The following is a 20476-nucleotide window of genomic DNA, read 5'->3' on the forward strand; positions in this document are numbered from 1 at the left end:
AAGAACCCATTTGCCTGAAGTGAGAGGTCACAAAGGCATTAGAGAAATTTAAGTTGTATTCATCTTAATAGTACAAAGGAGGAAGTTGTCAACAATTGAATAAGAAACTCTTAGAATCATATTTCAGTTGTCTTAAATGTTTATTATGAAAAAAGACAAAGATTAGGATGGTTAATCTGAGGCCTAATTTCATTGTGATACAACTGAGAGTTCCATTAATGCTCTGTCCATAGACGTTAAAGGGTACCTTTAACCTAACAGGCAGTAGAGGGTACAGCACTCATTTTACAGCTGGACCATTTAACTCTGCGCTGCAGATAACTGAGAGCAGTTTCAACAATGCAAGAACTGGCAGCCCGTCTGATTCTTATTAACCCTCTACTCAGGAAGCTTGGTTCAACGAACTTACAAAATAGATAATGACAGTCAAAAACACGTAGATGCTGGAAATCTGAAATAAAAGCAGAGAATACTGGAAACAGTTAGTAGGTCACACCTGCTGAATGCTTCCAACAAATTCCATTCTTATTAAAAAGTAGATAACCTTGCAAAATTATATTATGAATACCTGTGTTGTCTACTAAAGGTAAATTCCTGGAACATGGTCTATTCAAGGAAGTGGGTTAAAATGTATAGACAGAGGTCACTTTAATAGGTACTCCTGTGCATTTGTTCATTAATGTAAATATCTAAACAGCCAAACATGTAGCAGCAACTCAATGCACAAAAACATGTAGACTTGATCAAGAGGTTCAGATATTGTTCAGACTAAATATCAGAATGGGAAAAGAAATATGATCTTAGTGACTTTGACTGTGGAACGATGGTGCACGACAGTGTGGTTTGAGTATCTCAGAAACTACTGATCTCCTGGAACTTACAGGCATAACTTTCTCTAAAGCTTACAGAATATGGTGCAAGAAACAAAAAGCATCCAGTGCACGGCAGATCTGTGGACAAAAAACGCCTTGTTAATGAAAGAGGCCAGAGGAGAGCGCCCAGACTAGCTCGAGCTGATTGAAAGGTGACTGCAGTTCAAATAGCCATGCATCACAGCAGTCATGTGAAGAACATTTCTGACTGAACAACACGTCGAACCCTGAAGTGGGTGGGCTGCAGCAGCAGACCACAAACGTACATTCAGTGAGCAGGAGGTACCCGGAGGAGTAGCCACTGAGTGTAGACTCATTGAGAAATAAAATGGGAAAACAGGTCTTTTGTTCCACCTCTTGCATGCCAAGCAAGATGCCTTCCTGAACTAGTCGCGTTTGCTGTATTTGGCCCATATACCCACCATGAACCTGTCCAAGTGCCTAGAACATGAAATATAGATCACTACAGCTACATCTATTAAGCGTAATCGTAATCCCTCTACCACTTCTTCTGACACCTTGTTCCATATACTTCCTCTGTATGAAAAACTTATTCCCAGTTCCCATTTAAAATCTCTCAGCCTAAACATAAGCTCTCAATGTTCAGACTCTCCTGCCCTTTAAAATGACTGTGAGCATCCAGCTTAGCTGTCTCTTTCATGAAGTCACCCCACAGACTCCATCACTCCAAGGAAGACATTCCCAGTGACTCCCTGCAGACCCAGCAACATCCTTGTGAATCTTTTCTGTACAATCTCCAGCTTGATCACATCCTTCCTGTCAAATGGCAACATTACACACTCAATACTCCAGGTACAGACTCAGCAATGTCCTGTAGAGTTGTAACACAGCATGCACTCATTGGCCCATTCAGTGAAGATAAGCATGTCACATGCCTTCTTCACCACTTTGTCTACCCATGTCACTAACATCAGAGTGTTTCGTGTTTGTACTCCAAGCTCTCACTCTGCTACAACACTCCCCTGGGCCCTGCTATGCCCTGCTTTATCTCCCCAAGTTACAAAATTTCACACTTGTCTGAGTTATTTGCGAGTTTTTGCCCACCTTTCCAGTTGATCTAAATCCTACTGTAACCTTAGACATCTTTCTTCACTGTCCTCTACACCAACAAATCATCATCAACTTTACTATCATGCCACTTACATTCTAATTCAACTTACTAATGTGACTTGTTTCAATTATAACAGTGCCTAAGAAAATAAATAACCTGCCTCAATGACTATTGTCCAGTAGCACTTACATGAACAGTGATGAAGTGTTTTGAGAAGTTGGTGATGAAACATATGAACTCCTGTCTGAGAAGTGACTTGGATCCACTCAGCTTGCCAACCACAGCAACAGGTCTTCCATAGATGCCACCTCTTTGGCTCTTCACTCAACCCTGGAACATCTGGAAGCAAAGGTGCATGCATCAGGAAGCTCTTTATCGACCATAACTCAGCATTCAGATCCATCATCCCCTCAAAACTAATCAATAAGCTTCAAGACCTTGGCCTCAATACCTTCTTGTGCAATTAGATCCTTGATTTCCTCACTTGCAGATCCCAGTCAGTTTGCATTGGCAACAATATCTCCTCCACAATCTCCATCAGCACAGGTGCACCACAGGACTGTGTGCTTAGCTCCCTGCTCTATTCGCTTTACACTTATGACTGTGTGGCTAAGCACAGCTCTAATATCATATTCAAGTTTACTGACTACACCACTGACAATGGCCGAACCAAAGGTGGTGACAGATCAGCACACAGGAGGGAGATTGAGCGGTGCCACAACAACAATCTCTTGCTCAATATCAGAAATAACAAGAAGCTGATGATTGACTTCAGGGGGAGGAAACCAGAGGTCCATAAGCCAGTCCTCATCAGAGGATCAGATGTGGAGAGGGTCAGAACCATTAAATTCCTTTGTGTTATTATTTTGGAGCATCTGTGCTAGGACCAGCACCTGAATGTAATTACAAAGGGAAGATGGCGGTGCCTCTACTTCCACAGGAGTTTGCGTAGGTTTGGCAAGACAACTGAAACTTTGACAAACTTCTATAGATGTGTAGTGAAGAGTATACTAACCGGCTGCATCACTGCCTGGTATGGAAACACCAATGTTCTTGAACGTATAATCCTACAAAAAGTAGTGGATATAGCCCAGACCGTCACAGGTAAAGCCCTCAACAGAATTGACAACATCTACATGAAACCTTATCACAGGAAATCAGCATCCATCGTCAGGAACCCTCACCACCCAGGACATTCGCTCTTCTTCTTGCTGTGATCAAGAAGAAAGTAAAGGATCCTCAGGACTCATGCCACCACGTTCAGGAACAGTTGTTAGCCCTCAACCATCAGACTCTTGAAACAAAAGGGATAACTTCACTCAACTTTACTTGCCCCATCATTGAGATATTCCAACAACCAATGGAGTCACTTTTAGGGATCCACATCTCATGATATTTATTGTTTATTTATTTGTGTTATTATTTGTTTCATTTTGCACATTTTGTTGTCTTTTGCACACTGGTGGTCTTTCATTGATTATATTATGGTTATTATTCTATTATGGCTGGATTGAGTATGCCTGCAAGAACATGAATCTTACAGTTGTATATGGTGACATTTATGTACTTAGATAATAAATGTGCTTTGTACTTTGAACTTTAATGTACAGTATATGATAAACAATGGCATAAAGTAAACTTTGATAATTTCCTTGTCTCTGTCTATATTTTCCTTTTTTCCTACTAAATATGACTTCTCCCAAAGAACACATTCTCTGAAACCATTCATCATGGCACTTTCAAATTCTCAACCATCTCACGGGCTTGATGCTGGATTCATCCTGATGTTTCCATGGCCACTGATCTGCTGCATCACACCTCATCCAGTAGCTTTGACAACTGAACATATTCAGTCCAACACTCGCACTCTCTCTCACTAGCCACCTCCCCTTTTTCACCCTTACTGCATTTCTGTGTTTTGTGCTCATTCTCATTTTCACCCTTAAATCCAATATGATGCAATAGGGACCCCTGCTTTATCCTGAGCTGTTGAGTATTTAATATTAGAGTAATATTAATATAATATTAAATATTAAAATATCAATTATATTAGAGCAATCTCGTATATATACTGTTTGATTAAGCATTCTTGTTCATTTAAGTATTCCATTCCAGGTTATGTCCATAGATACATGAACTGCATATGTCATAACACTACCATGTGATAGGTGTGTGCCTCTCTTAAACTCGAAGTTAGACCAACATTCCCAAACTCCGTGTCTTCTTTTGAGTTAGTTCAGTGTTTTGAAATTACAAAACATAACATTGGCGACGATGTATTTTTAAAATGGACCCAGGTCGGCTCTAGGCCTGTTGAAGCGTGACTCGAATGGGTCAAGGACAGTGGAAGTAGGTAAACCAGACGTCCTTGTTCTTGCCAAGGAAGGAATGGAGGCAGCCACTTTGTGAAGCTGTTCTGTAACCTCCATTTTTTGAACTGTTTGGTGAACTGATCCTTGCTTTGGGATAGCTTAATCAAAGCAATTGAACGGGGACACAAGGAATTTCTGCTTCTGATACCAACACTGTGATCATTCTCAGATTAGCCTTATCATGAAGTGTATGTCACCAGAAAACTCTTAATACTATTTGGTCTACCTTCTACCACTAGATAAACAACCTGAAATTTCTCTCGGGATCAATAAAGTATGTCTGTCTGTCTGTCTGTCTGTCTGTCTGTCTGTCTGTAAATAAATAAAACTGAGATGTGGTAATTTTACTGATTGTGTTATATTTATCATTCTGTTTTTTCAAATGAGTTAAGTCATTGAAATATTTTATACCATAGGGCCTTTTAGCCAATGACAAATGTGGTGACTTTCCAAAGGAAAAGTATCTGTTTTTCTCCAAGATCCTATTGTGATGGATTCACCTTTGAGGACCCGAGAGGCTTATTGTTAACCTCAGCAAAAGGAACTACTACAGCAACATGACATTTCCAAAGGGTCAGAGGAGTTTGCAACAAAATTAAGACTCTAACAAATACTCCTTGCTTAACTTCTTGTCATCATGTAAATTACAAGTAGTAATCTGTTTGATGTTAAAAGGACACCTAGGCTGGCCGCTAAGAGATGTGGTTTGCAAAGTGAAGTGACCACGAATCTTCTTGTCTTCATTAGCCAAATGCAAGACAATAGGGCTATGGTAATTCTTCTACATTAAACAGGCAACTACAGCTAAATTACTTGCACCATTGTCCTCAGAAAGCTTTAGACCATCTGTGTAAATTACTTGGTCACAGAAAGGTATCTGGAAATTATCACATGCAGATGAAATCATCTAGTAGAAAACAGTATAAATATTAGAAAACATTGGGGCTTGTTAAGAATGACAAGGAGAAAGGCAGAAAGATATTGTGACAGAAATAAGAACTAGAACTTATTCCTCAGCTTTCGTTACAAAGTTGAAAGTGAATTTATTATCAAAGTACCTATGTACATACCACCTATACGACCTTGAAATTCATTTTTATGGGTATTCACTGGAATTACAAAGAAACACAAATGAGAAACCCACACACAACAAAGAAAGACAAGCAACAAATGTGTAAAAGATGACAAACTGTGTAAATATGAAAAAGTAAAGAGAAACAAAATAATAATAAATAAATAAATAATCAATACATATTGGGAACATGAGTTGCAGAGTTATTGAAAGTGAGTCCATAGCTTGTGAAATCAGTTCGCTGCTGGGGTGAGTGAAGTTATCCCCTCTGATTCAAGAGCCTGATGGTTGAAGGGAAATAACTGTTCCTGAACCTCGTGATGTGCGACTTGAGTTTCTGCAACAGACGACTCATTTGTCTGCAATTCATTGGTATGTTCTTTTAGTCCTTAAGAATTGTAGCTGTGTTTGGAAATCCTTTGTAGTTTGTAAATCTTTTATAAATCAGAACTATTCTGTGAATGTTAAATATGTGTAAAGAACTATTTGTTTAAATTTAAACATGTATCATTAAAAATAAAATAAACTGTGTTTAAACTAAGCAACACACACAAACTGCAGGAGGACCTCAGCAGGCCAGGCAGCATCTATGGAAAAAATGCAGTTGGTGTTTTGGGCCGAGACATGTCAACTGTACCTTTTCCCATAGGTGCTGCCTGGCCTGCTGAGTTCCTCCAGCATTTTGTGCGTGTTGCTTGGATTTCCAGCATCTGCAGATTTTCTCTTGTTAGTGATTGGATTACGACACTGTGAGGAAGAAATTCGGCCTGAAATGCCTACTGTACTTTTTCCATTGATGCTACCTAGCCTGCTGAGTTCATCCAGGATTTTGTGTGTGTGTTGCTTGAATTTCCAGCATCTGCAGATTTTCTCTTACCTGTGTTTAAACAACTTCGTTATCTCCTTCTTGGTAGGGAGGGGTTATTCATCACTCCAGCAGACCTTGCTGCAGAGACAATGCAGGGAAATAAGTGAGTCCATAAAGGGCAGGTACTGTATAACCTGACTATGGGGCAGGTACCCATAGATACCTATACCAGATATGGCTTACAATATTCTTTTGAGTTTAGAGCTTTGTGGACAGGGAACAGAATACTATCACACTATCATTGCAAAAGAAAATTAAGTATTTATCTAATTCCCTTTTATATATAATAATGGATTTGGATTTACAGTTAGGCATAGCTAAACATCCATCTACATGAAACTAAAACCTACAGGCTTCAATCTTTACTCTTTTAATAATTTTTCACATATTCCAACTAAATACATGATTACTAAGTGCAGTTAATTTCTTCTACCACTGCAGCTTGCAATGTGTACCATCTACTAAGTACACTGTAGTTACTAGGCAAGGCTACTCTAGAGCACCAGTGTTCATGACTACCACTATTGGGCAGAAGGTTTAAGGAAATGACATCACCCACAAGGTGTCCATTAACTCACAAACCAACCTGACCTGGAAATGCATCATCATTCCATTATCATTGCTGTGTCTAAATTCTGGAACTGCTCACCCAGATACATTGTTCCTGTGCAGCAGTTCAGGAATGTCCTCATTCTCATCTCCTCAAGAGAAATCATGGAAATGCTGTGGCTGCATCCTACAGGTTAGTAAATCCTTTAATTCACTGGTAGTTTTACAAACACCAACTGGAAACATGCATCTCTCCCAAGGTCCTCCATAATATGACAATATCTCACCCCAAGGAAGGAGTTCCCAGCTGTATCAGCATGACAGAATGAATGATAGCACTCCCACATTGCCTCCACATCTCATACAGGACTAACCAGGGAGAGAAATAAAAGCCTGCAAATCTTTGCTCATCTGAAGACGTACAATCAACTTCTCATGGACCTGAATGGTTGGTGTTTATCAAACCCAATTCATACAGTATTCATTGTAGAATACATGCAGAAGACATTCCATTCTCTCCATGGTATCTTAGCCCATCAAACACGCAAAAATAACGTTCATACACAGAGATGAGCAAACCGAATCCTGAGGAAATTAAAATTTTCCATCTCAGCAGTAACTTTGATGCAATATTAAAGCTTCCACATTTCTGGCACAACCACAGAAACACATCGGGCACATTGGCATGATATTTTACTGCAAGTTTTTTCTGCCCCTTCTCCCTCAACTTGGATAATGTATCTAGAAGCAGGATTGTTCAACCCCAGAATTGCTGAGTTTCCCTATCCCAGGTCATTAACTTGGCCTGGAGGACTCACCTTGGTACGAGTCTGCTTCAGGAGAGGAGATAGACAATAGACAATAGGCAATAGGTGCAGGAGTAGGCCATTTGGCCCTTCGAGCCAGCACCACCATTCACTGTGATCGTAGCTGATCATCCACAATCAGTACCCTGTTCCTGCCTTCTCCCCATATCCCTTGACTCCAATATCTTTAAGAGCTCTATCTAACACTTTCTTAAAAGCATCCAGAGAATTGGCCTCCACTGCCTTCTGAGGCAGAGCACTCCACAGATCCACAACTCTCTGGGCGACAAAGTTTTTCCTCAACTCCGTTCTAAATGGCCTACCCCTTATTCTTAAACTGTGGCCTCTGGTTCTGGACTCCCCCAACATTGGGAACCTGTTTCCTGCCTCTATCGTGTCCAATCCCTTATTAATCTTATATGTTTCAATCAGATCCCCTCTCATCCTTCTAAATTCCAGTGTATGCAAGCCCAGTTGCTCCAATCTTTCAACATATGACAGTCCTGCCATCCCGGGAATTAATCTCGTGAACCTACGCTGCACTCCCTCAATAGCATGAATGTCCTTCCTCAAATTTGGACACCAAAACTGCATACACTACTCCAGGTGTGGTTTCACCAGGGCCCTGTACAACTGCAGAAGGACCTCTTTGCTCCTATACTCAACTCCCCTTCTTATGAAGGCCAACATGCCATTAGCATTCTTCACTGCCTGCTGCACCTGCATGGTTACCTTCAGTGACTGATGAACAAGGACACCTAGATCTCATTGTACTTCCTTTTTCCTAACTTGACACCATTCAGATAGTAATCTGCCTTCCTGTTCTTGCCACCAAAGTGGATAACCTCACATTTATCCACATTAAACTGCATCTGCCATGCATCTGCCCACTCACCCAACCTGTCCAAGTCACCCTGCATTCTTGTAACATCCTCCTCACATTTTACACTGCCACCCAGCTTTGTGTTATCTGCAAATTTGCTAATGTTACTTTTAGTCCCTTCATCTAAATCATTCGTGTATTTTGTAAACAGCTGTGGTCCCGGCACCAAGCCTTGCGGTACCCCACTAATCACTGTCTGCCATTCTGAAAGGGACCTGTTAATCCCTACTCTTTGATTCCTGTCTGCCAACCAATTTTCTATCCATGTAAGTACCCTACCCCCAATACCACATGCTCTAATTTTGTCCAGTAATCTCCTATGTGGGACCTTATCAAAGGCTTTCAGAAAGCCCAGGTACACTACATCCACTGGCTCTCCCTTGTCCATTTTCATAGTTACGTCCTCAAAAAATTCCAGAAGATTGGTCAAGCATGATTTCCCCTTCGTAAATCCATGCTGACTCGGACCGATCCCGTTACTGCTATCCAAATATGCCGCTATTTCATCTTTTATAATTGACTCCAGCATCTTCCCCACCACTGATGTCAGGCTAACTGGTCCATAATTCCCTGTTTTCTCTCTCTCTCCTTTCTTAAAAAGTGGGATAACATTAGCTACCCTCCAATCCACAGGAACTGATCCTGAATCTATAGAACATTGGAAAATGATTACCAACGCGTCCACAATTTCTAGAGCCACCTCTTTAAGTACAGGCACAAGGAAGGAAAAGATCTCATATAGCAATAAGCCTCTGAAACCTGTAACCATGCTCTTGGTCACTACTTTTTTACTGCTAATGGAAGCAGGGAAAGATATTGCATATAAATTTTAAATTCTTTCTTACAGTGATATTTAAGGAGTAGATCTCAGCCTACCTATTTCAGTCCATAGGATGACCATGCAAGTCTTCATACCCCATGTTCTATTCCCATGAGGAGGCCTGGACTTTTCTATCCTTGGTTTCCTCCAAATGCTCAGAAGCTTGATGTAATGCGTAATAACAGAGTAGAAAAAGAATGATAGAAAGTAAATGATGGAGAAGTAGGATGCTCAGTCTATCATTTCTGTGCTGGCTAAAATGTGCTACCCCAACTGACACTGAACCTGTAGCTCTGCAGGTCACATTTTGGTGTTTGACTGCCTCTGCTAAGGGAAACACGTCTACTCTACCTTGGCACCTCATAATTGTATAGAGCACAATTACATTTCTGAGCTTCCTCAGTTCCAAAGGAAATATACAGTACATATATTTCCTCAGTTTTACAATTGTGCAGGCCTGGCGACATCCCTGTAAGTCTCTTCTGCATCCTCCCCATTGTATTCACATGTCCCCTGTCCCCTGCAACGTGCTTTGTCAGAAATGGGCATGATACCGAAGATGCGGTCTAACTAGCATTGTTCCCCGCTCTTATAGTCTGTGCCTCAGCCAGTCAAGGAAAGTATCCTTGCTGCACCTTTACCATCTGACAGACCTGTCCTGTTCAAACCCCCTTTGTTCACTCCACACTAAGCAATATGCTTCAATTTATTCCATATACTTTTGTCCTTCTGGGTGTCTCCATCACACACTTTACATCACATTTCTCTGGATTAAATTCAGTTTACTGCTTTTCAGCCCAGACCATCTGTACTTTCTTGCAGAGACAAGGTCCCTTTTGTTATTAACCACAAGGTCAACATTTGTATTATCTGTAAATTTCTTTATCATACCTTCTCCATTTGTCTAAACTCTATAACATACAGTATAACAAAGTACTGTTCTGAAGGACTTCAGCTTCAAAGTCTTAACCAATAGTTATCCTTCAACCAACATTAGAAACATAGTTAATTTCTACAGAACTGGTTCAGAAAAGGACAGGAATGTTACCTATATTACAATAGTGTTGTACTTTCAGAGAATGGCATTGGCTGTAAAATACTTTGAGTTGCTCTGTGGCAATGAAAGGCAGTGCAGAAATGGGAACAATGAGAAGCTCTCTTTCTGCTAATCTCTTCATTTCAGAGTGTTTTCTGGAGTACAAACAATACTTTCTTGTCCAGTTCTACTTGGCTAAATGGAAGAAGCCCTTCACATCTTCTTCTGCTTCAGCCTGTTCACCTTCACAGCAGATACCAGGGTAAAGTTAGGTTCCACAATCTGCAGAACCTGGTGTAGAAGCTTCATTGGGTGATGCCTTTTCGGAATTGTTTCCGTTGAATGGTGAATGCCTTTCTCAACAAAAGCAAAGTGTCAAAAATTTGGCAGTGTTCAATGTGAATCGCCAGGGATTCCAGTGGTGACAACCAGCGACTCTTTGTAGGAGTAGATTATTCAAGATGAAAGAGTTACTAACATAAGACACAAATGTTATGTAGTGGGTATGTTTCAAACCAATCCGAAACTCTTGGCAGCAGTGCTGCTGTACGCTAAATACTGATAAGCAAAGCACAGGTGCTCGAGTATAATAGGGGGTATTTAGATTTGTGCTTCAGTACAGGGCACAGATTTATTGAAGAGCAGCTGACTACATAAGCACCACAGATGCAGGGAACTGCCGAGTGAGGTGTCCACTACTATGTGTTCCCCTTTTCCTCATGCTGCTGGCGTTCAGCTTGAACTCTCTGTGGACTTTCTCTGTGTGCTTATCACAGCAAGCGAGCATTCGTGAGGTGTCAAGAGGGGGAACAAGCTCACTTGTGCGACTGTGGAGGGTCTTTTATTCTCAGTGCTCAAAAGCTGGAAGTGAAAGCAGTCTATTGTACTGCCTCAACAACGACAGTTCTCAGCCCAATGTGGCCTCAAAGACAGAGAAGTGGGAACTGTAAATATTAAACAGCAACAGACCATTTTTAAAAATTCTTTTATTCTGCATTGAGTTCAGTTTATTCACTTGCAAAATGTGCTAAGCATCCGCAGTTTTTTCATGAAAGGAGCGTGAGAAGGGGCTGAATATGTCAATTATTTAATTAGAGACTGAGATTGTGCTATAGAAATCCGAACAGAACTACTTGGAAGTAGTTAGTGACTAAAGTAGGTTCCAAAAATTGGATGAAATGGTGGTGACACAAATGTTGCACTTTTCAAACCTACTTCACCTTAGACCATTCTTGAAATGAAATCTATTTTAAAAGCCCTTGTATTTGTATAGCGCAGATGGCATTTTTACAAATAGCATTGACCTCTGTTCCGTACTGCTAGCTCTGGGCTCTGTGATTGGCAGGTAATGGCAAACCTGAGTGAAAGGTCAGCAACATCTCAATTTAAACACACGACTTAGGGTATTGATCCCTGCTACCAAAATCAACCTGAAAATGACAGGAAAAAGACCTGGCTCGTGTTTCAAGCGGAATGCGTGACGAATGCCTTCGACCCTTAGAGGAATGCACACCTAATCCTCCTGGAATTCCAATGTACTTAACTACTTCATGTCAGTTTTAGACTGTATAGAAATCTTGAGCCAAGCAAATCACTTTCGTGCAGAAATTGTGTCGAGATAAAGGCATGCAATTCCATTTTAATACTTAAAGAGCACCTTGTTTAAGGAGCAGGAGCCTGAAGACCCTCACTCAACAATTCAGAAACAGCTTCATATATCTGAATGTTCTTTAAGCATTACTTCATTATTTTTTGCACTATTTACTTAATTTTGTAATTTATATTTGATGTCTTTGCACTGTACTGCTTCTAAAAACAACAGATTGCACACCATGAGGAAATCTGCAGATGCTGGAAATTCAAAAACAACACACACAAGATGCTGGTGGAACACAACAGGCCAGGCAGCATCTATAAGGAGAAGCACTGTTGACGTTTCGGGTCGAGACCCTTATAGATGCTGCCTGGCCTGCAGTGTTCCACCAGCATTTTGTGTGTGTTGATTGCACACCAAGTCAGTGATAATAAAGCCGATTGTGATTTTGATCTAGATTCTCAATTCTTCTCTCTAACTGATCAAAGGAAATCACAAAACATTCTAGAGAAGGCCTGGCCAAAAAGCTGAGCAAGGCACAAAATGAGTTATAAGTAGCTGGACTTGTGGTGCTAAATCTCCAGTGGCAAATCACATAGGGACTGCTAACACTTGGAAGATAATTGCTTAAATTTGAAATATTTGATCCACTGAAATAGCCTCTGGGTAGAAGTGCAAGATGACAGTCAGTGAGTTAAGAACAAGCTATGCATATTGCTAGCTTTCAGAGCCCCTGATCTAACCACAACAGTATGGCAAACCCTGTGAAGGTTCTAATGAGGAATCCATTGTGTCACACTTGAATGACAATGGAAAAGCGGCCTCATCTAACCTCATCTAATGTGCTTCTTGTTGCGTAGTCTTCTGAAAGATGCTTCTGTTGCAACAGTCCTTAATGGATGCAGTTGCCTAAAAGATGGAACTTCTAAAAAAAAATCAATCTGATAACATGTAATAATAAAAAATGTTAATTTGAAATCTTTTATCTGAGAAATGAAAAGAGAAATACAGCTCTTCTTATTGCTTGCATTCTCACTTGTACTGAAATATTGAAATGCACTTTGAGAAGAACTTCCTAAATATTTGTTCCATTGCCTTGAAAATTTATACTTCTTGAAAACTTCTTAACCACAACTCAAGGTGTGATTTGTAATGACATCCTTACAGATCCATATTTAGAAGTTCAACAATGACCTGTGGCAGTGCAAGTCACAGGTGACAGAATAATCTCAATGAATTATCCCCATTTGAATGTTTCCACAGTTTCTGCACTCAAACCTGTTTGAACTCAAGCAATTTAACCTGTTGACTGCTAGATAATGGCAACTGTGCCAGTAGGAAGAGGCAGAAAACCACAATTTCTCAGAGTCCTTCACTCACCAATTTTGGCTGCAAATTAATTTCTACTCCAATTTATGGATCACCACCAGACTGATAATTCCGCAGTCAGAGCCATTTCCCTTTGAAACGTGAACAAAAAACGGGACACAAGCTTTCCATAAAGCTTTCTAAATAATATGTGAAAATAAGTACAGAATGCTGCAATGTATTTTAAACAATTTAAATCTTGGTGAATTGATAAATGAGGAGTTTCATTGTTAAAACATCTCTCACCCATATCCTCAAAATTCTCAATTTGTGTTATTGGATTTAACGTATAGATAAAAATTCTTAAAAGAAAATTGGAAATCAGTGTTGGATCCATGTCAGAGCTTGGGCATTATAAATGCAATTCACAGGACAGCAGAATGGTGTACCACAACAAGTATCCTATCTGGATACATCTCGGCTTGGTATGGTACTGATCTGCCCAAGACTGCAAGAAATTGCAGAGACATAGCCCAGTCCTTCACAAAAACTGAGGCACCCTCGCACACTGGACATTCACTATTCTCTCCCCTTCTAGCAGCCAGTAGATACAAAAGCTTGAAAACACTCACAACTAGGCCCAATAACAACTTCAACCCTGCTGTTATAGAGCTCTTGAATGGGCTTCTTAGCTGATAAAGATAAGCTCTTGAATATACCTCATCATGGTCCCTGTACATAAATTGCACTTTCACTATAATTGCAACTGTACCACTATATTCTGGATTATGTTAGTGTTTTTCCTTTGTACTACTTACTTCAATGGACTTGTAAACAAAGAGATTTAACAAGGTTACCAGATGTACTTGTATCTGGAGGAGGTTCAGGAGAATGAGTCAAGGAATGAAAGGATTAATGTATGAGCTTTTCAAGTGTTTCATTTTATCTTGATATATATGGCAATAATAAACTATTTACTGCCAATTCGTGGAGCTCTTGCCCTACAGCTCCAGTGACCCAAATTCAACCCTGCCCTCAGGTGTTGTCTGTGTGCAGACATTATGGCTCTGACGGCCATGTTTCCTCCAGGTTCTCTGCTTTCCTGCAATACCCCAAAGGCATGTGGATTGGTAGGTTAATTGGCTGCTGCAAATTGCCCCAAGTGTGTAGGTAAGTGATGGAATATGCAGGGAATTAATGGAAGTGCAAGGACTGTAAGATCATAACACCATAAGACATAGGAGCAGAATTAGGCTATTTGGCCCATCGGGTCTGTTCTGCCGATCATGACTGATTTATTATCCCACTCAGCGCCATGTTCCTTCCTTCTCCCCATAACCTTTGATGACCTGATCAAATTCCACAGATTCATCACCCTCTGACTAAAGAAATTCCGCCTTATCTTTGTTCTAAATGGGTGTCCCTCTATTTTGAGGATGTGCCTCTGGTCTCAGATCCCCCCACTAGTAGAAACATCCTCTCCATGCGCACTCTATCTAGTCCTTCTAATATTCAATAGATTTCAATGAGATTCCCCCGTCTTTCTTCTAAACTCCAGTGAGAACTGGCCCAGAGCCATTAAACACTCCTTATAAATTAACAGTTTCATTCCTGAAATCATTCTTGTGAAATTCCTCTGGACTCTCTCCAATGCCAACACATTGTTCCTTAGATAAGGAGCCCAAGACTACTCACAATACTGGAAGTGCAATATGACTAATGTCTTATAAAAGAATCAACATTATATTCTTGCTTTAATATTCTAGTCATCTTGAAATGAATGCTAACATTGCATTTGCCTTTCTCACCACTGACTCAACCTGTAAGTTAACCTTTAGGAAATCCTGCACGAGGACTCTTAAGTCCCCTTGAACTTCTGAATTTTGATTTTTCTCCCTGTTTGGAAAAAAGTCTATGCCTTTATTCCTTCTACCAAAGTGCTTGACCCATACACATCCCCACATTATGTTCCATCTGCCACTTTATTGCTTATTCCCCTAGTCTGTCCAAATCCTTCTGCAAATTCCCTGTTTCCTCAACACTACCCACCCCTCCACCTATCTTCGTATTGTCTACAAATTAGCTACAAAGCCATTAATTCAATCATCCAAATCAATAACACGTGACAAGAAGTGGTCCCACAATGACCCCTACGGAACACCACTAGTCACCAGCATCCAACTAGAAAAGGCCCCCGTTATTTTTTTCGCCTGCCAATCAGCAATCTTCTATCCATGCTAGTATTTTCCCTGTAATACCAGGGGCTCTTCTCTTGTTAAGCAGTCTCATGTGCGGCACTTTGTCAAAGGCCTTCTGAGAATCCATCTACTGATTCTCCTTGTCTATCTTGCTTGATATTTCCTTAAAAAATTCCAAAAGATCTGTCAGGCAATTTTTTTCCATAAGTTGGATAAAATGGGACTGATACAGGATTAGAGTAAATGGTTGCTTGATGGTTGACATGGAATTGGAGCACCAAAAGCCTATTTTCATGAAGTTTAAGTGTAAAGGTTGATTTATACTTGTGCGTCTCATCTATGCCATAGGTATCGCATACCCTACGCCGTACCTATGCTGTAGGGTGACATGCACCTCCCCAGAAAAGTTACTCATGCATTGCAGCGACACAGACCGCAACAACTGTGATTGGTCCACTTGGTAGCATCGCATTTCCAGTTGCTTCTTCTCTGCCATGTTTGTGCATACACCAATACAACATAGATGAACCAAATCGTCAAATCTACCTGCCAATATGCAAAGATGTTTGAAATGCATTTCCTCGTCCATGTCCCTCACGAAGAAACTCAACACAGTGGCATAGAAACCCCACTGCCAACTAGCATTTTGGCACACACCAATGCATGCTCGCTACGGCATAGAGTGACGCAGAAGTGAAAATCAGGGCTACTGCATAGGCTGCGGCATAGCCCTTACACACAAGTATAAATCAGCCTTAAGACTCTGCAAGTTCCCCACTACTTGTCTCCTCTATCTTCAATCACAGGCAGAATAGATCTTGCGTCATTAGCTCTACTTCCTCAGGAGCCTAAAGAAACTTGGCATGTCCCTGCCAATCCTTACCTAATTTATCAATACACCAGATAATGCACAATATCTGGGTGCATAATGGCTTAATATGGCAAGCGCTGTGCACATGACTCTAAGAAACTGCAGAGAGTGGTGGACACAGCTCAGTACATCACAGAAAGCAGCCTCTCATCTATGGATTCTGTCTATACTTCTTGCTGCCTCAGTAAATCAGTCAGCATAATCAAAGAAGCCACCCACATTGGACATTCTACCTTCTTCCCCTGCCATCGGCCAGAAGATACAAAAGTCTGAAATCACATATCACCTTGTTCAAAGACATCTTCTATTCACTGTTTTAAGACTATTGAATGGTTCCCTAGTATGACAAGACAGACTCTTGATCTCACAATCTACAGCACCTCATTATTATCTTGCACTTTATTGTTCGCTTGCATTACACTTTATCTGTAGCGTTTACACTTTAAGATGATGCTAAACGGTGACTCCTTTGCTTGCATCTTCGGAAATAAATCTATTTCCATCTTTAATATCTTTATTTTTACCTTTCAGAGTTCTTTTGAAGACCCTGACATGGAGTTACATTCTGACTTCAGCTCTTTGCGGGTATGGGTCCCGTTCTCGGGGCTTCACGACTGGCCGTTATCCGACATGCCAAGGACGCGGCCTAAGAGTTCGGCTCGCCTTCGGAGGCCCAGGATCCCGTGTCTCTGGAGACGGGTGGATCGAAGGTCAATGTCTCAACAGACTGGTGTGTCGTGGGAGCTGGAGAATCTTTGGCTATGTGCCCAGGGACCTGAGATCTTTGGGCACAGAGCTCAGAGAAAGCGATGCAACGGACTTTTAACATCATAAACCAGTGTGTTGTTTGTATGTCTCCCCTCTCGCTGTGAAATGGAGACATCTCTTTCTCCCTCATTAGGGCCACAGAGAGTCCGTGGTAAGTGAAACACATAGCTTTGGAGTACTGCAAGTCTGTGTCTTTGCTGTTGTTCTTGCTGCAAGCTTGAGAGCTCAGTGGTAGGCACCAATGCTTTTTTTGCTGGTGGGGGGAGGGGGATCGTTGCTTGCTGCCTCTTACATGCAGGAGGAGGGGAGCTGGGGGGAACTTTGGGGTTCTAACATTTAACTGTCATTCATTCTTTGGGGCACTCCTCTGTTTTCGTGGATGGTTGCGAAGAAAAACCATTTCAGAATGGATATTGTATGTGTTTCTCTGACATTAAAAGTATCTTTGAAACCTTTGAAACATTTGAGACCTTGAAACTTTATTCTGCATTGTTGTTGCTTTACCCTGTTCTACCTCAATACATTATGTATTGATTTCTTCTGAATAAGCAGTGTGCAAGACAATCTTTTCATGTATCTTGTTACAATAATAAAACAATGCCAATAGCTCAAAGATATTCAAGGCATTTTATGCAGACCCCTTCTTAAGTTTATATCAGACTGAAGCTTGAACCTTCATCTTTAAAACTTTGAGCCAAAAATGATCTTCCCAATAAGTGTGCCAAAGTCCAAATGTTTAAAAACAGTCAATTAATAATGAACAGTAAGGACTAATAGCATTGGAAAACAGTTTTCAAGTGTGGCAAAAGTTTAATAAGACTTATTTGAGGGCAATGAAATCGGATTCAATGGACACTAGCGCTATATAAGAGTTGAATACTTTGTTATGTCATGGTCCCGATTGTTAATCCCCTATCTTGCCCCTAAACTCCTTTGATTATGCCTTGATTCCAATTGTTAATTTCTCATTTACTGCTAGTTCGCTTGATGTCACACACCTGCTCTCCATCAAGAACTGCAGTATAAAACCCCCGGCATCACAGCCACTGGCTTGCAGGTTGTTGGTCTATTCCTGTGTGATAACTTTGTTTCCTTACTGATGAGACCTGTTAGTTCTAAGTTCAGCTCCAGTTTCAAGATATTCCATGAAAACACTGTCTCTGTGTCAAGACTCCATATCAAAGCTCTGTGTCAAGATTCCTCCTGTCTGCTGTTCAATGTTCATGTCTGCCAGCATCCCCAACTCAGTCTCTGTGCCTGTGTCCTGCACTTGGGTTCTCCTCAGTTGCTCTGTAAGTTCCTCCCAGGAAAATGGGAAGGACAAGCAATTCCAAAGTAATTTTGGTAAACATTGTATGATAAGTGGGATGGGCACATTGGTTATTTTAAATCTGTAAGTCATTGTACATTTGTGAACTTTAAAAAAAACTACTGCAATTGTTTGGACAGATGTCTAAACAAATAAACTTCTGTGTATATGAGAATGTTTCATGAGTGAAAACTTCTGAGGGGAATTATAGTGAAAGTGTGGAAATGATTAGAAGCACAATACTACAAGGAATGTGATGCCAAGGGGAAATTGCATTGTACTATGTTGCTGGATAAGTGAACAATGTTTTATTTGAAAGCAGGGTATCAGAGATTTCTTATGCTTATGAATAAGAAGTCACCTTGAAATGCACATGCACAGTGGCAAACTTGTAAAGAAGATATAGACTAGTTTGGCTTTATTTGATTTTATTTTACATGAACTGGTGAATATTTGGCACTGAGGTTGACCTAATTTTTGCAGCTGTTTGAAACCCCAGTGATGTAGGACAAAGTGAGCAGGAAATAGCTATTCCACTACATCCACACTATGATCAGTGCTGGGTACAGAATAGGTAAGTAACAGATTCCTCCAAGGTAAGCTAAGGGGCCAAATACTGGATGGAGTACTCATGGGAGGCTTAATCATAATCACTTTCTATGCCTCAAAAGAACAGATAGATTTTCAACTTCAGTTATAGCAAGACAGTACTTCTCTGTCCTTGGCAGCATCCTAACGTTTCCTGGAAACTTGGTACTGGCAGATGTGAAGATGCAGCAGCTGTAAGATGGTATCCTTGCCCTTACCCAGACAATGTAATCTCCCATGGGATTTGCATTAATACTTGTCCCAGTGCACAAGGATGAAGAATTTTACAGATTTTTCAGTCTCAGTCTCTAACATAATAGTAGTCAATGAAGCTTGGCTTTTATATAATAATAAAGACTTCAAAGAGTATAAGCTGAAGAAGAAAGTTGACACAAAGCTTAGACAAGTGATAGATTTTAAAAAGCATCTTTCAGGATGAGAGAGTTGAGGGTGGGGTGGGTTTAAAGAGGAACTCTGCCTGGAACATGTGCAGTTGAAGGGGAACTAATAGTGAAGAGAGAGGATCAAGTGGGAATGTCAAACACCTGCCCAAACCCTGCATACTCTACAAACATTTATTTTCATTTGCAACTAGTGACAATCATGCTCTGAATTCATATTCAAAATGCATTGATTTCAGATTCCAGATTGAATAAGTTGGAAGCAGGCACTTTCCTCAATTCCCTATGATAATTGATGAATTTATGCTTACTTTTCTATCTGATTCCAATTATTTTAGTTTCCTATAGATTCCAAATGGCTACCTTACCTTTAAGAGAGTTAACTTCTCTTCTACACCTTCCCTGCTACTGAAAATCTGCTTATTGTTCTTTTGCTGCTATTGCCAGATGTGAAACAGATTATTTCTCATTCCTGGTTCTGCCTGACATGCTGAATGTTTCCAGAAATTTCTTTTTGCTTCAGATTTCCAGCATCTACAGCTTTCTGATTTCCATTTCCTCAGGGATTTCTCTGCCTTTAGCCATTTACTTGCCAAGTACATCTTCCATTGTGATATCATCTCAAGTTCTTCACTTTCTTTTGGTCCTTGTTAGCTACTTTTTTTAATAAAATTGTTTTTGTTGTGTTCTATTTTGAAAACAACTACATAATATTTGTGTAATGTCTGTAGTTTCCTGACTCGCTGGTCTCAGCTTTGTGACCTATTTGTTCAGATGCTTTCTTCATAGCTGACTATTTACAATCGCCAATTCTTGTGTGCTGTGCTATTTACATTGACTTGAAGAGAATGTGAATATGATGTCTTTGAATTTAAGACAAAACAAGTGAGTTCACATCCCTATTGGCTTTAAAGAAGGTGAACAGAAAGTTTGTTGATCCGTGGAGACCACTGGAGAATCAGGATTAGCAAAGATAAAACTGGAGCGTTATTTTGAAATTTTACAGGAAGCTGGTTCAATCACACTTGGAGTGTTATGTGCATCTCTGATTGCCATGTTTGGGAAGGATGTGATTGTGCTAGAAGAGTG

At 40.4% G+C, this 20476-nt stretch overlaps 1 long non-coding RNA gene across 1 annotated transcript; it reads right to left on the reverse strand.

Annotated features, from left to right (window-relative positions):
• Positions 1 to 350: 350 nt before the first annotated feature.
• On the reverse strand, positions 351 to 9492 carry LOC132400694 (uncharacterized). The gene is made up of 4 exons (XR_009514341.1): positions 9371 to 9492; positions 6266 to 6334; positions 2134 to 2283; positions 351 to 451 (listed from the first exon to the last, which is right to left on the reverse strand). It is a non-coding gene; the product is annotated as an uncharacterized LOC132400694 (long non-coding RNA).
• Between the last annotated feature and the right edge of the window lie 10984 nt (positions 9493 to 20476).

The sequence above is a fragment of the Hypanus sabinus genome, chromosome 10 (assembly GCF_030144855.1).
Source record: "Hypanus sabinus isolate sHypSab1 chromosome 10, sHypSab1.hap1, whole genome shotgun sequence".
NCBI classification, from domain to species: Eukaryota; Metazoa; Chordata; class Chondrichthyes; order Myliobatiformes; family Dasyatidae; genus Hypanus; species Hypanus sabinus.